Source organism: Taeniopygia guttata, chromosome 2 (assembly GCF_048771995.1).
Source record: "Taeniopygia guttata chromosome 2, bTaeGut7.mat, whole genome shotgun sequence".
NCBI lineage: Eukaryota > Metazoa > Chordata > Aves > Passeriformes > Estrildidae > Taeniopygia > Taeniopygia guttata.
This window is the reverse complement of record NC_133026.1, coordinates 67,663,536-67,676,262: the sequence shown is the minus strand read 5'-3', so window position 1 is coordinate 67,676,262 and position 12,727 is coordinate 67,663,536. Positions and strand designations below refer to the sequence as shown.

General features: G+C 39.6%; 1 long non-coding RNA gene across 1 annotated transcript in view; it reads right to left on the bottom strand.

Annotated features, from left to right (window-relative positions):
* Positions 1-7,515: 7,515 nt before the first annotated feature.
* The window catches only part of LOC140682329 (uncharacterized), a 29,704-nt gene continuing 24,492 nt past the window's right edge, over positions 7,516-12,727 (bottom strand). The window contains exon 2 of the long non-coding RNA XR_012053922.1: positions 7,516-7,987. This is a non-coding gene — a long non-coding RNA (uncharacterized lncRNA). The remainder of the gene's footprint in view (positions 7,988-12,727) is intronic.

Below are 12,727 nucleotides of genomic sequence, written 5' to 3'. Positions count from 1 at the left end.
TATGATTCAACTGATGTTTGAGGGAAAAGAGAGGAAATCTCAGGGTGGGTCTGCAGCATTAAACACACCAACAACACAAAATGCAGAGATGCCTGTAGAGCCAATACATCCCCATCTCAAGCCCAGCTCTGACCCAATTTGTCTTGGGCTGGCCCAAATACGGAAAAACATGGGCAGCTGTCAGTCACTGTCAGGATACTTTTGTTTACAAGCTAATTCATGTGTGCTTTCCAAAACACTTTTTTCTTTTTTTCTGAACAAAACCCATGACTTCTAATTTGAAAGGGGATTTAAAAATGGTTGTGATTCACAGAGATTTATGGATATTTCCCAGGGAGTTTCTGCCTGTACTTCCCACAGCTCCCAAGAAATGCAGCTAAAAGTCTTCCATAGGTTGTTAGTTAGTTCAGCGTGTTTGGACTGGTAGTGTGGGACAACCACCTGGCAACCTCTCTCCCAAGGAGCAATCACCTGGCAGCCTCCATCCCAACACCTGCATGGGGCAGAACCCTTACAGATGCTACCCAAGGCTGTGCCCAAAACTATTCCCCAATGTGGTTGGAACCAGCATTAACTTGGACAACAATTACGTGTCATTTCCATTTCTGCATGTTGCTAATTTATAAAGAAACAGGATATGACTGGAGGCCAGCGGAACAAATTGGGAAAGAGTGGGGAGATGCTCACTTAGGGAAATGAACCTTAGGAGATTTCTTAAGCAGAAAACACTTTGAGGGCACCATTCTTTTTAACCTAGGGACTATTTTGCATTAATCCCGATTTAGCCACTGGGATTTCGGCTCCAGCTGGTTACAGTAAATAATGCCCTGGAAAGCCCTGGGTGAGGCTTTCTCACCCATCCGCCTCACACAGGACTCACTTCCAAGAGGTCTTTAAATGTCAGCCCTTGAGTGATGGGTTTCATACACCAGAGCCTGTTGCCTTGCACAATTTAAAGGGAGACTTTTCGTGTTTTACTTTCCAGCTTTTCTATTCACCCTGAACGTTGCCTTCAGTGATAAAGCTAAACAACCCCACCCTTGCTTGTTATCCTGACAATATTTAATTCTGACAGCACATTCAGTATGCTTCATGAAATATGCAACCCTGTGACTAATGAGGTATTTGCACGTAAGAGCCATATACAGTAAATTGCAGGGCAATAAAAGTAAAGAAAAACCATGAACTGATCAGCCAGCTGTTAAAATGATGCAAAGTCTGCCTTATTAAATGTGTTATGCTATACCCAGATGCTGACTAGAACTCTGCTGTGGCTCCCTCAGTAAAGCTTCACCTTAAAAAAACTATAGGTCTCCATTTCTATTACCACACATTAGGTTTCTGCTTTTCAAATACTGATGGAAGTTCACCTCTCTGCTGTCTCCCTCCTTTCAACTCATCATGTAAGGAAGCACTATTTTGATTTTATGTGTGAGATTGAGTCTGCTCCAGTGCTAAGCATCCTATCAGCATATGACCAACTAGCAAAGCTGACATTTTTGTCATGATTATCCACGAAAAGTGTTTCCTACCTCTGATTTACAAGAGCCCTATTCATGAGAAATTATTAATAGCTCACTAGTGCTGCCAAAAAGCACATAAATCTAGACATCCTCTGTGCTCCTGACATGCCACTCATCTTGTAGATATGTTCAGATCTCTCTCTTCCTCTCTCCCGCTTATCTATGTCTGATCCCCAATGGGCACACGCTCATGCTGATTAGGCAATACAGTTGCTGACTGGGACAATTTTAGGCTTATATTACTGATGGCACCCAATTAGAGGCTGCAGAAAGTAGTGTCCTTCCTGGCTTGTACTAGACCACCATGATTAAGTGTTTAATGCCTTCTAAATTAACAGGCAGTATCACCCATGTGTCTGTTACAACTTATCAGGGTAAGAAGCCAGCCCCACTGCCAAGTTTTCTCTGTTCACAGTTAAAGTCTCCCAGGCTGTAGAATAACGGAGCTAAGAAGAGGGCAAGCTGCACACAAGCATACACCTGACTCAGCTGAGGCTTAACTTACTCAACAAGTTTCACAGTCTTGGCATTAAACACGCCTCCAAGCACCCGACTCAGATGTGATAGATTTAAACAAGCACTGTCTGAAACCAGGGTCACGGTATCATTCTCCATCCTCTCACCACCCCACCCCCTGGCCTAATAAAAGCTATTTCACAGTTCTTGAGCATCCTTCTTCTGAAGATCCTAGAGTGTTTTGCAATTACTAAAAAACGTGCCTACCCATTTTATTCCATAATTTCAGCAGAGCTCCTAGCACAACAAGACACACACATAACACACACAAAAAGTAGCTCATTGTACCTAGTGTGTGAAGAGACTATCAAGGTTGCAGTGCTTTCCCCGTGTATCCACTATGACACAATTGTTCAATCATGTTCTGCTTTACAAATAATACAGATTACAACATGCCTTTTCCTCACTGACTTTGGTGCAGGCAGGTTACAGCTTGCTGCTGTGTTTTATTTCCGTATTCACAATGTTCACTGTGGTTGCAATCCAGTGCATTTTTAATTTAAGATATTAGCATCACACCTCAGACTCATGCACAACTCCCACTGACATCTCTGGAAACCCCAGCTATTATCCCAGCTGTAATAATAATAATAATAATAATAATAATAATAATAATAGAATCAATGTTGTTATTTTAAAAAATATATAAAATAGCATATTTTTTCCTAGGTGTGTTTTAATAAGAATACTGGCAGCCATGTTCGGATCAGTGTTTTCCTTCTTAACTTCCTCATGTGTCATTTCTGGTCCAAGCTTACAAGCAGCTATCATCTTTTGAGTGCGCCCACCCTAAATTTTGCTGGATCACACATTTTCAACCGAACTTATTTGCTCATTGGGCCTTAGTACTACACAAGCTACTTCTCAAGTACCTGGAAAGAATTGCAGCAATGCAAAGAGATGTCTTTGCAGCAATGCAAAGTGTAAATGTTGCTCCATTCTCCATATACCTGATCTCCAAGCTATCTGGTCCTTTTCCTACATAACAAATGCATTTTCATCAAAGTTTCTCAACTGCTTCTTTAAAGAGAGAAGAGAGGCCTCTGTTATTTTCATACCTGTGCCAAGGATAATCAAGTTATTTGTGCTGCTTCTCTGGCCATTGGATTTCAAATCTTTCAGAAACAGAACATTTTGTCACTCAAAATGATTTACCATGACCTGGTGGCAGACCTGTATGCTGCCAGGCTGTTTGTGCAGCTCTAGCCACAGGCTAAAGTCCCTGAGAAGGAAGCAGATGATGACATGAACAGGTGTTCATTGCAGCTGTATTTTGTGCAATGCTTTTTGGAAAGGATATAATCACACAAAGTAAAAAAAAAAAAAAAAAAAAAAAAAAAAAAAAAGCCAATTTTGTTGCTCAGCATGCCCAAGCCGCCCTGGCAAGTGAGTCATAAGAGCCAAAGAGACTTGACTCTCCCCTTTCACCTAAGCCATGCTTGCAGCTTCTTACCTGACATTTCTTCTCCTGCATTTGGAATAGGTCTCTCAGACTGAGTAGCTGAATTCTGCTCAGCTTTCACTTTGCTTTATTATTGCCTTCCTACAAGCAGCTAAAGACTTGTTTAAATATTCCTATCATTTAGCCTGAAGGAAAACTGTTTAGCACATTTAACATCTCTACCCAGAGCCCAGACTTTCCATAGATGTAAGAACCATCTGATGGCAGCCACTAACACTTTAAAAAAATAATCTTCTAAAAGAACAGCCACATGCAAAGTAAATAGAGAATTCTTCTATACAACAACATGACTTGCCGCCCCAAGTGCAAAAGGAGATGTTTAAAAGTGTAAGTTTAAAATAGTGAAGGATATTTTTCACTCTCATTTCTGTGATGTGTGCAAAGTAGACCAGTAAGGACAAGGTGCTAATATTGTCATCTTCCAAAAGGCACAATCAAGGCAAATGGAAACAGTGATGAAAATCCTATCTACTGGGTATATACCCACCTCTCAGCTTTCCAGATAGCACAAAACCTTTCTTCCTTACAATAGTGATGAATAACCTAGAATTGAATACAACACACACAGACTCGTCCCAGAAGCTTTCCATGTGTTTTTTTACCTGTCCATATATTTTCTTGGCCATTTCATTGGGAGAACAACACACCGACTTCTCTAAGGTAACACCCTTTGCTAGTGCACGTAGGAAATGTTATCTGTTGGGGTTGGCTGCATTATCTAATTAGGAATCTCCTGACAGCTCATCTTCGCTAAGTTTCATAATTATGTGAGTTAGCGTCAGCGATCCTCACTCAGCAGTTCCATGGAAGTTTTCTCAGTAGACACCATTTATTCTATTTTATTGTCATCCTTGTTTCGCCATTTGCAGTACTCAGAATAGTTTTCAGATACACTTTTTCCACAAAAGATGTTGTTTGTTGCTTTGGGGACTCATTCTGAAAGCAGAGCAGAGAGGAATAAATGACATTTGGGGTTTTTCATTATAGCCATAACCTCAAAGGGAGGAGGAAAAAGAGAGGTGTTTAAAATAACTTTTGTTCCTCTCATTCACAAAAACATACTGACAAATTACATGTTTGTATTCTGGCAGTAGACAACATATTTACAAGAGCTCTTCTGCCTGTCTCCTTTTGTATAATAAAATGCTCTTACTCAAGGTTCAGGCTATTTCAAGGATTGTTCAATGCAGACTTATTTTATGGCTAACATATTAATGATTTAACCAAGGAACAAGAGTAGGAATCAACACTAAGCTTGACCTTATCCTCCTTTGGCAGGTGCTGTACTTTCACAGACACATATACAGAGCTAAAACAACTCTCAGGAAAAAAAAAAAAAAAAAAAAAAAGAGAAGGAAATTATTTTCATGGATCATTTACCCTAACTTTTCAAACTCATTTCCTATGTATTTATGAAAATAAGTATAACACAGCATTTAAATTCAAATTAGCGACATAAAGAACCACGATGCACTGAAGTTTCTTATGGCACTGTGCATGTTCTGGATGCTGTTTTGGTCCTTCTTAAATCAAAAGAGCAATCTGTCTAGCTGAAGTTCATGATACCATTTTGTGAATAAAGAAATTAATGGATATCAGCACCCAGTAAGACTTGAAGTGTAGGAAGCAACTTTCTCTGCTGCTCATTTTTCAAAAGCATGTGTTTAAACTTCAAACACTTCATGGGAGCAGTGAATACTCTCATCTGCTTGGCATAGCGAAATGATACCAAATAAATCATGACATGTTTTGGGAGAATTTTATCACTAAATATTATGCACACACAGTCTTGATCCTTACACAGTTTGATGAAAAAAAAACTCACACGGGTAACATAAAAGGTTTTTTTTTTTCCTAAGCTAAGAGAATCTTGCATGACCTAAGCTCCATTTTCTTTACTTAAATAAAAAAACTGAAAATCCAAATCATGACCTTTTTGAATAAATTAATGCTAATTAAGTAAGGAAAGTAAAAGTTGCGTGGTTCTAGCACCAGCAGAATCAAAGCACATCCTATTATTTAGCTAATACAAGCAATTTTGTTAAACAAACGATACCTTTGTTCTGTAAATATTGGAAGTCAGGCTTTGGACAGATGTTCCCTGCTGTATACAGACATGCTAGGGAAAGGTTAGAGCCCCAGCTGTTGATCATCACTTCTTTGCAGAGGTTACTGCCCCCTCACATTTGTTGGCAGAGCTTGCTTATAGAAACACTCCCGCAGCCACTTGAAGTTAAAGTGAGTGGCACTACTATTTAGACAGTTTAAGCTAACTAGCACGGTTGCTGAAAGAGTTCCTGCCTCACTGTACCTTTATACTTCCAGTGTTCACAAGACTGCAAGTTCTCACAACTTCTTGTCAGGGCAGAAGCTTTTCTCACCTTTTTGTGTAGCACCGGAGATCAAATCCCCAATGCCATGCTTGTATATTTAACCTTAAGTGCCTCCTAATTAAACAGTGACAATTGTGTTAAATGTGCTAGCCAGCTATAGTCCTGTTTCTCCTCCATCCTTCTGCTTTGATTAGCTTTCAAATCACTTTTGCAAGTCTGTGCTCTTCCAAACAACAATCAAAATCCGTGTTATTTCACTGTGCGAGGGCATCCTGCAGACCTGTTTTACACGTGTAAGGAGACACCATCTCAGGATACACAAAATGCAACTCTGATGCAGTGATATTGGGATGCAGCAGGCTATGGACAGAATACAGTATGTTAGACATGCTATGATGCTCTACACAAGTGCCTCACCTTTCTCCACTATTTTCTCACCTACAAAAGAGTGAAACTTTTGCAGTGTTCTCTGAAATGAGTGAAAAGTGCCATGTGTCTGTGTATGATAACTGTTGTTAAGAATGTAGATCCACTATTCTTTGGCTAGTTAAAACAAGAAAATGCATAATTCAAGAATTTCAACAGAAAATTAATAATGGTCTGTGAATAGTTATAATATTAGTATACAGCAAGGTTTATTTTCTCACTCTTTTAAAAGTAATATGTATCCATGAGTAAATTCCAACATATCACCAAGTGATGCATTGAATTTACAACTGGTTTTTGAGGGATTTTTTTCTGGTTTTTTCTTTTCTTTTTATTCCTGGCCTCCTAGAATATTGATTAAGCTGCAGAAAGTAGCATTCACAGCACACTATTTATGTGATGGTGTCCATATCCAAGTGAAATTACTATGTCTAACACCTTTTCACAAGAAAAAAAAATATTTTGCTGATAAAACAGAAGTTATGCAAGGCTTTAAAACCAGAATTTTCTGATTGTTTCCTTCAGTGTAGAGTTACTTTATTTTCATGCATTTGTCTACCTCCTCTACTGCTTGAGTTACAGATAATACCAAGAAGCAAGTACGCCAATAACCATATTAAAATAACATTAGCGATACAAAGTCAATCACTCAAAACTTACAACCTTACAAGATTTCCCAGACAATTGCATTTCAGGCCCCTTGGCGTACACATTGCACACCGGACTGTGGATGACATGACTATTTTTTCCCAAAGCCATTTCCACCATTCAGTGAACAGACTAGATGCTAATTTTTTACATATGGGAATGTTAAGGCTATTTTTTTTTTTTTTAATTCTTGCTGTTCTCCATGAAACACCAGAAATTCAGATATTTACTGAGCTGTACTCAAGACTTGCTACAATGGCAGACTTCTGAATGTCTGTTGACTTTTCTGTCATGCCATCCTTGCACTACTCGAGTGTTTTTCAAGCAAGAAATCACCCATATATGACTCTGTAAATAGGATGAGCTCCCCTTCATTTTCACAAGTGAAAAGATCATATCATGACAACCCGGAAAACATATAAGTATTAAGTAGTTTCCCTTAAATCTCCACAAATACATAACTTTCCACCACGTTCCTTCTATGCTTTAACAGTTCTCAAATTCTTCTTGCATGTGCCCTAGGTCATTTGGAAAGCCAGGACAACATTGGGACTCATTGCTTCTGAAGCAATACGCAGAATAAATAAATAGACTCCACAACTTGGGGTAGTTATGAAGTGGGTATGTATTGTCAGCGTTCCACACAAGTGAGATAGCTCTCCAAAAAACTTGTGTGATGAGCTTCAGTCTGACTCACACTTTTATTTAGAAAGGTGTTCCATATGCAGTACATTGCACAACTTTGCCATGCATGTTCAACCCTTGGCTCCGCCTGTCCTCGCATGTCATGCTAAATAGGTCTACGCCCTTCTAGGCATGCATGGTTTGCCGTGGTGGTCCTGCCAGGGTCTCTGGTGGTCTCTTGAGGCAGAAGATCATGGTCTTCTTCATGGTTGAACTTTTGAACTCTTCCTCTCTGCGCCTGTGCTTTAGGTCCTCCAGTCTGTCAGTCTTGATAGGCTTGAAGACAGCAAAGCTTCTTTATCTGGGCTCTTTGCATTCTGAGGCATTGTTCTTTGTGCAATAAGCTTCAGAAATTTGCATTTTCTTATGGCCTTTTGTCCTTACGGCAAGGGTTTCTGAAATGAAAGGTTAAAATTTAACACATAACTCTACAAGCTAGAATATGAATGCTTAATTCATTTTGTTAACTTAAGTGAACTCCAAAAATCTCTGTTTCACTTCTACCTCCCAAGTAGTGAATTCTTTCTCCAAATCATTGGTTATACATTTATTTTTAAGAAAGCAAAAAAGCAACACATTTCTCTTAAACTTGTTCTCAGGAAAAAAACCACACTTTTTTTTTGGAAGATTTAGATATTCCTCCAGATGCAGTCTCCAGACTGTACATTTTCAGTCCAAATAATATACATTTGACAAATCTATAAGCAACTGAAAACTGGGTCTTGTGATGAAAAGTGTCAAGCAAGCTTAACTATAGGTGGCATTCACAGCTTCACCTATAATTGGTATCTCCTAAAATTAGCCTTCTGGTAATCCAGATGAGGCCTCAGCACAACAGCTCTCTGCATACCTACACAAAAGACTGAGGCTGTGCTAAGAGGTCTCATTCATTCCTCTGATGATCTGAAACAAACAGGCATCAAATTATTTTTATCATACAATCACTGTTCACAGACTCAGCAGAGTACCTGAATACAGCACAGAAGCACAAATGAGCATCTTAAAGCACAAATTAGTATCTAAACCCCTTTCTTGACATTCCTACATAGGAACCAGTAAGCTGGTGAATTATTACCACATAAGAAAGCCAGGATGGAAAACTTCACTTTCAAATAAACCACTTCTAGCTGGCTTGGAAGAAATATATGACTGTGATCTAGCCAGTTCTTACCCTGGTGAGTCGTGGCTACATCTGTCCTGATACGGCCAGCAGTCATTACCCAACGTGTCTTCTGATGGTCGACACTATTCCATAAAGGAAAAGGTAAGAATGGAAAAGGCCTTGTCCCTAATAAACCTGGCTCTGTGTCATTGTAAGGAGCACCTTAAAATGTGACTGACATCTGCATTCCCCTTTGTCTTACTCCGCTAGTGTTTCTAGAGCCAGCTTTTCTCAAGCCCAGTTTTTATGTGTGTCTATGGACTAGAGGAATAAATCATTGCTCTATCACAGCTCATTTACTTAACGTACTACAACGTATTGTAGTCCCATAAAGGGCTAAGAAATCCTTGAAGATTTAAAACCCTGTAGTATGCTACTCCACTTAGCAGAATCACTGAATAATAGTAAAATACAATCTGTCATTAACTGAATAATTCTTTCATTTCCCCCCCGTGGAAGTTGAAGGAAGCATATAAACAGTTCATGTTGTTTTATGGAAATTAAAACTAACACATTCAACTAACTAGGGGGTGGTTTCCGTGGTGGTGTGTTTTTTATAGGATTTTACAATGTTTTGTTTTAAGAGTTAGGCATTTAATGTTAGGTAGTTGCAGTTGGTATGTTCCTTTTACCTGTGCTGCCCACCTCCCCTATCTGTCATTGTAGCCACCCCATTTGGTTCTCGAAAGTTCTCTGTCTATTGCCCCTTCCCTAGTATCTCATTGGATTGTTAATCCTCCCCTGGATTGCCCTCATTGGACTGCCACAGTCGTGTTCTCCTCTCCAAATGCTTCCCCCATTGGACATGAGTTGTTCCCACCCCTCATACCCTTCCCTCTTCATAATGTGCTGCCACCCGCATTCCTGTGCCTAATTGAGCCGGAGCCCTCCTAGGTAATTAAATACCTTGACATTCACACAAGTGGCCCCTCTCTATTTTTTTGCCTTAGTCCTTCATTTCTGCTTGGGAGCTGTGATTCCCACGCCACAGCCAGGTACAGGGAGCTGCCAACCCTTGTGAGCATTGCCAGCCTTGGGGTCTCGGAAGAGATCTGGGGGCAGCCACTCCTGTTGTGCCCTCGGCCATACGGAGCGTGCCAGCTGGGAGACCTCCACACTGTGGCCGCAACTGGGCGGCAACAGTTTCCCCCTTTTTTAAATCAGAAAAATATTTTTCAGCACGTATTTATGTTTTCAAGATTGTCTTGACATCTGGTCTTAAAAAGCACAATGAAAGGCTTTTAACTACAAACACTGATAAAATATGGTAATGCTCTGTTTTCCCTTGCTGCAGAACTGCCAAGTAATAAGGATTTGCATGACTAAGCTTCTATTACGCTGACATATGCAAAACTGAGGAACAATCATTCCTTCTGGTTTGACAACATTTAGAAGGCAAACACTCCTTTTACTCTCCTCTAGGACATGTTGGGCTCCAGACAAGATGAACAGCATTATTCAACCAAATTATTTTTTAAATGGACCTTTAAATGCTGAGTTCTCTTAAGCAGAGACACTTGGATAGCAACTTTATTATGTGAGCTAAAGGGCACTAGGGGTTTGACTGACACTTACTAACATAGAGAATTTCATTTGACATGCCTCTACATATGTCTCTGCCACACCATCCAGAATCTGCTTTCTAGACCTTAAATAAATGTTCAGTTAAGCTTCTTGAAACTCCTTTGGAAAACTCCTGAATCTGTGATCAGTATACTGGAAAACAATACCCAGCTAAAGGATATAAATGTTAATAAATATTTCCAAACTAAGGTGCCAAAGGTTATTTTCACACCAGTAACTTCCATTGGCCAACTTTCCTTTAGAAACAGCATCTGCAGGTCCAATTGACTTGGAACTGACTTGTCAGGTGTTCAGTTGCACAGAAGAATATGATTTATTGGTCTAATTTTAAAAGGTTACCCTCTTTCATAATTAAATTTCTCCCTATTTACTCACTACCTTCCATTGTACTATACAATATATCACAACTTAGATTTCAACAAAAACCACAACAAGTTGCTAATAAAATGTAGTTCTGGGCTAAGGTACTCGGGGATAGTGAGGTACCATTTCTTTTCTAGACATCTATTGCCTACCACAACTTTCAGCATACATCTCCTTGAATGGCAATGTATCAGTGTGTATCTCCAGCCTACCTAGAGCATCAAGATATCACACACAAAATAAGACATCTCCTTACCGTTTCTGCTAAAAAAAAAGATGGTGTATTTCTGAAGATAAAACTGTCAGCTGCAACATGTCCAGAAGCTGACTAATGGGGTACAACTATTATGCCAATTCTTACTATAACTGTCTCCCAGACAGGGTGAATAGCCTGTGTAAGTCCATGAGAAAGAAGCATTTCCATACTTTCATAGGGTGCCCACATTTGTAAAGATGCAGAAAGAAAGCTTGGATTCAACACACATCAATCTCAGCCTCCTGCAGGAATTCAATGGACTTTGAATGGTGAGTCCATCTTGGCCAGCAATTACAACTTTTAACAAATAGATACTGAAAGTTACTAGAATGGTGATTAAAGTGGGAAAGTGGGAGGAAGAGGCCACTATCACAGATCCTGAATGCATCACTGTTGTCACTGCACCTTTGACATTTCATTGCTGCCTTCTGGATAAACTTTCATTAATGGTAATCACCATCAGTCATCTTCAACTTAGTTTTGCACATAATGAAGCTTGAATCATTGTGTTAGCTGCCTTTTTCCATCTGTTTACCTCTTCCCACTCCCTCCTCCTCCCTCCCTCACAGAAAACTTTCTGAGCTGTTGGGCAATCCAAATCAGTGATTGCATTTTGTACATACGCACTGATAGCACTGATCCTGTCAGAGCAGAACAGGTGGAAATACCCTGATGAGAAGACACTATCTCCTAGTGACCTGTTGGTGGTCACATGGGGCAAAAGAAAGATTGAGATGACTGACATGAGAAATAGAAAACAAATTTAATAATTATACAGTAAGGAAGTAAGCCTGAATGTCTTTCTTACATAACTATACATGTACAAACAAAATTAGGATACTTTCCTGCGTACTGTTTTTTCAGCAACTCACCAAGTATTATCACATGGCAAGAATTATAATTTCCATTAAAACTTATCAGTAGGCAGCAAGTGTCCTGAAGGTGTACATTTCCTTCCTTTCTGTTTTTTCCCTTCCAGAACCACTCTCCTCAAGCAGGTAGTCTTTTTTACTAGGATTTAAGCTGAGAAATGCCACACTCACAATCACAGGAAAATCAGATAAATAAGTATATGGAATTAACACCTGATTTAATTATTTGGAAATGCTGTCCTCCTGATTAATGCCTCCTTTGGATTGTCTGATGAATGCTGCAGTTAACTAACTCTCTTTTGATCCTCCTACTGGGAAATATAGAAAGGATTAGAAGGTGGGGGTGGATAATTATGCTCAAGAAGATGAGTATCTGATCCATACTAGGAATGCTAAACTCAAGTAGTTCCTTCTCAAACTCCTGCTGCAAACTAGAGATGCCAGTGTGAAGCCGTTTAGCCAGTTTCAAATTGGTAGATGTTCTCATGTTCTTGCGACACCTGGCATATGGTGAATGCACTGAGACCTGTAAAAAAAACAGCTGTGATTCATGGTTAATCATTCAGAAAACAGACAGAGATTGATGGTAACCTTGTATTTCTGGAAAAGTACAACTACACCCCAATTTTTTATCTGTTTTATGAGACAGAAACTGCAGGCGGGGTTGAGAACAGAATCTGAATCCTGATTTGTTTTACAGAATTGTGGGGAGTGAGCTGTGTAGATTCAAGGAGTGACCTCACAGTTAGGAGATTGGTATGAAATGTGCACTTTTCAATGATGGACTCAGCCTTGCAAGAGCAGCTTCATCCCTGGGTTGAGTCAGATCTATTGTAATGGCCGAATTCTAATCAACTAGTTTAACACAATTCCTTTTCACAAAACATGCACACTCCAC